This window comes from Vicia villosa, unplaced genomic scaffold (assembly GCF_029867415.1).
Source record: "Vicia villosa cultivar HV-30 ecotype Madison, WI unplaced genomic scaffold, Vvil1.0 ctg.001337F_1_1, whole genome shotgun sequence".
NCBI classification, from domain to species: domain Eukaryota; kingdom Viridiplantae; phylum Streptophyta; class Magnoliopsida; order Fabales; family Fabaceae; genus Vicia; species Vicia villosa.
This window is the reverse complement of record NW_026705580.1, coordinates 421,393-427,926: the sequence shown is the minus strand read 5'-3', so window position 1 is coordinate 427,926 and position 6,534 is coordinate 421,393.

The window sequence follows — 6,534 nt, the reverse complement described above, 5'->3', positions numbered from 1 at the left end:
ATTTTATTTTTGAAAAAGGTAAGAAAAAGGTAGTTATAACTAAAAGTCTAGCAAAATTAATTTGTCTTAATTATCATTTATTTTTAAAATCAAGTAAAAATACATAAAATTCATATAATCTAAAATCAGCAGAAAAATTAACCGATAATGTATTTTTACAGTGAATTCTACAAGTAAAAATCAAAGACCTAAAAATATTACCGGATAAATGATTTTTTATCAGATTATTTTAAAAATTCGATAAAACACATAAAATTATTGAATATTCTAAAAACTTTGATAAAAATGCATAAAATTAAGTATCAACATTTAAAAAATCAATTAAAATGTATATAGTTCAAAATCCGCAAGTAAGGTATTTCCACGGCAAATTTTGCTATAAATTACACAGATAGAAATTCAAACACTTAAAATACTGTAAAAATTGTTTTTTTTTACAGGATTTGAAAAAAAATCCGACACAACCCACATATATTATCATGTAATTTGAAAATTCTCGTAAAAATACATAAAATTAAGTATCGATTTTTAAAAATTCGATAAAAATGCACATATTCCAAAATATGTAGAAAACTCTACATGTAATATATTTCTACAATTAATTATGTACTTAAAAAACCAAACGTTTAAAATATCATATAAAAAATAATTAATTTTTATAGAGTTTTTTTAAAAATCTGATACACCCCACATATATGTTCAAAAACAATTTCTCATCCACCCAATGCATCTCTCACGCACTTTCGAATTGGCAAAAATGTCCTCCAGCTTCCGTAGATACATCTCCAGAAGTACTCCTTTTTTTTTTTGGTTAATGTTGTTTTGTTCCGTAGATGCAAATACGGAAACTTCCGTGGATGCATCTACGGAAGCATTTGACGTTATAACTCGTGTCAGACCTCCCCCCCTCATTCTTCACATTTCAAACACTCAAATTCTCTCAACCCCAAATATCAAACTTCTAATTTCTTTCTCCCGGGTTCGGCCGACATTGTCAACACCAAGTATCAACATGTTCCGTCAAGTTCAAAACTCTTTTTAATCGATACGTTTTTGACTTTTCGAGTTATTTTAGAGTATTTGTAAAATCGAATTAGAATTCAATATATAGGTGTAGAAATGATTGAATAGGATTAGAAATATAGTTTAGAGGTATTTTTATGTTTAAAAGGTATGATCAAGCCACAAAAATCAAGTTTTTGAGTGACTGAATAGTGGACTTGTAACACCCTTCTAAACCCCGCGACAATTTAAATAAATAATCAGAGTAAAAACATACACACAAGGGTGCCACAATTATTTAAAACAGATAATTCAACTAAGGTCAAAGTCATGCTTCATTAGGAAACGGTTCACCAAAACATAATCATGTTTATCACAGCGGAATACGAAACATCATCAAATACAACCAAATAGAGATATAATCCAACACCAAATAAAATTGAGTAATCTCATAAAAACTCTAAAACTATCGTTCCCCATTGTTACAGATCAGAGCATGACCGACACAACCCAACATAAACGGATAAACTCTACGAGTCATCCTCACCAAGCACTAATGTCGCTACTCCTCAATCTGAAAATAACAACATGTAAGGGTGAGTCTCATTCTCAATTAGTAAATATTATGCAATTCATAAGTAACAAGCATCATAATATACCGTTCACCCAATTATACATATTCAGATTCACATCTATTATTCATCAATTCACACAATAATAGATTACAACACATAACACAGAAATCCATACAATCATGTTATGACAAAATGCATATGACACAACTGACACTATGCATGTGGTACCAATAAACCGTGGAATTAATCCACCTAACCGATCTACGCCTCATCGAGATACGGCCCACCGACACAATTTCCACACAATGGGAAATATGTCCACCAACGATCCAAACATCACCGGGATCCAACATCAAATGCATATGAATGAATGAAACACACATAACATACTTAAAAACATCACCGAATCACGATGAACAATTCATCTCAACACCACATCACCAAATAAGTATGTACATGTTTTCAACATCATTCAAATAGTCATGCATTCATCACAATCATAATAATAATCACAAGCAATTCTTCATCATATCAAATACATTGTCACACCTATCTCATATGCACACAATGTTCAATTCTCATTAAGTAATTAAATCGAGTTTTAAAGAAATAAAGTCGGCCACCGCCCATATTCATCATTCATCATATAAAACATTCAATTACTTGCACAACGCCCAAAACGGCACTAAGAAAGGTTTCACGGATCAAAAGATACGTCATTTTAAAGTTTGGAAAAATTCACACACAGCAAGGTTCGCTCAACGACGCAAGGCAGAAGCGAAATCCTTCAGACCTCCGCTTAGCGGACCACTAGCGACGTCAAACAGAAGCGAACTACGTTGGGACCTCCGCTCAGCGGACCCCCTCCGCTCAGCGGACCTGCGATTTCAGCAATTCTCAGGTCTGCGACAAACCCTGCGATTCCACCTAATTTCAGTCCAAAATCGACCCCCAGACATCACAAACAGGCATATAATCATCATACATTCAATCATACACCACAAAACATCATTTAATCTCATTATTAACCAAATAGTTCACACAATTATCATCAATTCAATCCAAATTAGAACACCCTAACCTAACAATCCCAATGTCTAATTGAATCAAACCATACATCAATCTACCTATTACCTAAGACCACATAAGAGATACTAAAAGGAAGAGTCCCCCCTTACCTCTATGAATTTCTTGAATGCTCTCCTTCCGGTTTCACGTTCTTGCCTCTTTCTCTTCTCTTGCCCTTTTCACGTGTTCTTCTTCTTTCTCTCCTCTTGGTTCCTTTTCTTATTTTATGAAAAATAAAATAAAATGAACACCACTTAGTAAAAAGGCCTAACCAAATAGCACCCCTCTTTTACTCACATCACACCATAAGCCCAATAGCTCTTATTCCATCATTTCTAATTAAATCCAAATAAAATACTAAATTCCAATTATTTAATATAAATCCAAATTAAATTAATAAACTGAAATTAAGGGGTGTTACAGGACTTACGTCATTGTTGAGTTTCCTGAATTTCAGAACCTTCCGTAGATGCATATACGAAGAGATGAACGTTAGGGCATTCCGTAGATGCATCTACGGAAGCACCACAGGTTTTTGAAACTAAGGTACTTCCGTAGATGCATCTACGGAAGAGTTAATTTTTGTTTTTCTTTTCTTGTTTATTTATAAATACATCATTTCTATATAGAGGTTATTTGTATCAGAATGCAGACATTATGGCCCACGGTCCAGATAGGGATATACATGGAAGGACTTCACAGCACGCATCCGTGCAGCATGAACAGATGCGTGTAGTATCTCAGGCCGTTGATGGAGCTGCCATTGCAGTAGGTGCACCTGATACACCCGCTTCAGCCGGGCATTCTCCATCTGATACACCCGCTTCATTCGGGCCTTCCCCATCCGTTACACCTGCTTCGGTCGGGCCTTTCCTATCTACTACTACACTACGAAGGACTCAGGATGATGTTGATGCTGAGGGTTCCTCACAGATGCCACCCCCGGAGATGTCGGCGGGGCAGTTCTTCTACATATACCAACACCTAATACAGTTGACAAATTTAACATAGTCCACAAAACGACATACATAATACCACTCAAATAAAGTTTAGTGTACGAGGCCGAAAGGTATGTTGGGTGGCCAAGTTAGGAGACTCTGATAGTGATAGGTCGAGATCTGTAATTCGTCATATATATCGCAAATGCATTATTGTTTTTGGAATTCAGAGTCCTATTCGCATCACCTAAATATTTTTGTTAATAGAAAAGGGTGAACCATATATTAAAATGAACAGAAAAGAAAAGAGAGATACAAATATACATCAATATCTAAGAGAACCGGAAGTGCTCAGAGAACTCCCAAAGCTACCATGGCTAAAAATTAGAACGAAAAAAAAAACAAAACTACCAAACCAACACTCAGGAAGAACAAAAACCAATCCAACAAGTTGTGAGGGTTATCTAGAGTTCTCATGGCAAAAATAATCCTTCGGAGAGAGCAATCTAAATATTCTGAACCACATAATGTTAGATCGTGATCAAGTGTGAAGATGTCTGTTTTCCATGACCAAAACTCTAGAACTTCTCAAAAAAATCTTTAAAATCGAATGTGGCAGTGACCTTACTTGTAACACCCCAATTCTACCCCGCAATTATAAGCGAAAATCAGAGTGCATTTAAAAATATTCATCAAACGATGGGATGTCACATTTCGACTTAACCAAACAAACACACTTATATTGCATTTAATAATGATACATAGCATTCGGAAACATAATTTCATCCACAACTTCCAACTTAAACTAATAAACATCTTTCAATTCAACTTAGAATAAATGTCAACATAGAATACAACAATTAAACAATAACGACTAATCCCCCCGAGTGCTACGTATCAGAGCAATGAACACCAACTCGACTTGCCATAAAGCAACATAAATACTTCACATAAATAACCTCGTACATCCATGGCTAATCTTGAGTACCTACCCATTTCCCATGGTAGGGGAAATATCAGCAAAAGGGTGAGATATCTTACAATATAAAGGAATGCATGATAAATAATATAGGAGATATAGATCATACATAATTTCACCACTTCGCACCACATAACATCTTACAACACTTATCATTGCAAAACAACTTACCAGTATAATACAACTTTTAAAACGACAACAATGTCATTAATCAATTAACACCACATATTCAAATTCACAATTACACTATCACCATGTCACAACAAACATATCATCGTCTCAACAATTCAAATCACATAATCAACTTGTGAAACAGAAACAATGTCAAAAATCAACCATGACAATATATGCAATTTACAAGTAAGATTCCAACACATCACGACAAACATCTCATCATCACATCATGTTGCACCCCAATTTTTGACCTCTGAGATCCCATCATTTTCTAAGTGTTATGATCATTATTGTTATACCCCAAAATTTGCCCGCATTTTTTTTCAAAGAGAAGTCAAAAGACTTCTGTCTAAAAATTTGGAGTTTTATACAATCTTGGATTTTTATTTCATAAATATCCTGATTTTATGAATACTCAATTTTTAGAATTTTTTATACAGTATTTTGGTTCGCTGCTAAATTTATTCTTACATAAACGCCAAATACTGTTTATCACTTCATACACTGTTTATTTGAGATTTATTTTCAGATAAATAATGCTGACACAGTTGGTGCAGAAATTAAAATTTGCAGGCGCGGAGTCCGGGTTTCAGATTATACTGGTAACAATTAAATTATTATTGGTTTTATTTCCCACTAATTTTTATTTTTTATACTATATTATTTTTTCAAAATCTCTTTCTTTCTTTTCAAATATCTTCCTTTCTTTCCAAATCTCTTTCTTTCAAATGAAATCCTAGCTTTATTCTATACCCCTTTTCTTTTCAAAACCTACCATACTTTTTTTCAAATCCTACTACTATTCCAACGGTACCACTCCATTTCCAACGTCTCTATCTCTCTCTTTTCACTCTATAAATACTCCTCATTTTTTTCCATAAATTCTCACATCAAATTTCACTCATCTCCCAAATTTCTCAAACTTCTATTATTTTCTCTTCTTCCCCGGCAAAAATGGCGAAGTGGATGGATACACTTTTTCTCATAGTCATCACTATTTTTACGGTGATCATGTCCTTCTTCTGTCTGCATAGTCCTGAAAAATGCGGACCTGCGATGGTTACACTTCCGATCATCTATTTTCTGTTGTTCATAGCATGGATTATTAATCGTCATTTTTAAAGTTTGTCGTATCTTTTATTCTCAAATAATGTACCGTTTGTTTGTCGTACTGTTCATTATATTATGTAATATTTGTACTGTTAGTATTAAATGTTGTACTATCTGTTGTACGGTAGTTTAATTATCAAGATAATATTATGTGTGTTAAATATTTATTTTTCTGTGCATTAAATATTTTTTCAAAGTTATTATCGGTAATTTCGTATGCGTACAGTATATTTTATTTATTTATTATGTTTGTGTTTTTCTAACAGCTCAGGTAAATAAATTTTTCACCATTAACACAACAAAAAAACAAAAAGAAAAAAATTAACTTTAAACTGTTGAATTTTCACTTTAACTGTTACGTTAATACCCGGACAGCTAGTTACCAGTCAAACCCGCTATCAGCGCAATTCTCCGTGTTTGTACCATCAGTCAAATCAATTTTTCGCACTTCAAATTTCCAAGATTTTGTTCTAGAAGTCTTCTGATAATCACGTGGTCAACAGAGACTCAACACTGCACAAAAATCAGGTACGCCTAACTGTCTCCTACACAAACAGTCCCTAACTAGGGTTTTTGTTTTTTTTTCAGGAGAACGAGTTTTTGAGACCTCAAATGGATTTCATGGATCTCCATATGTCTCAAAATACCACCAGACAAATTTTCAAACTTCGATTCGCTCAGACGCACA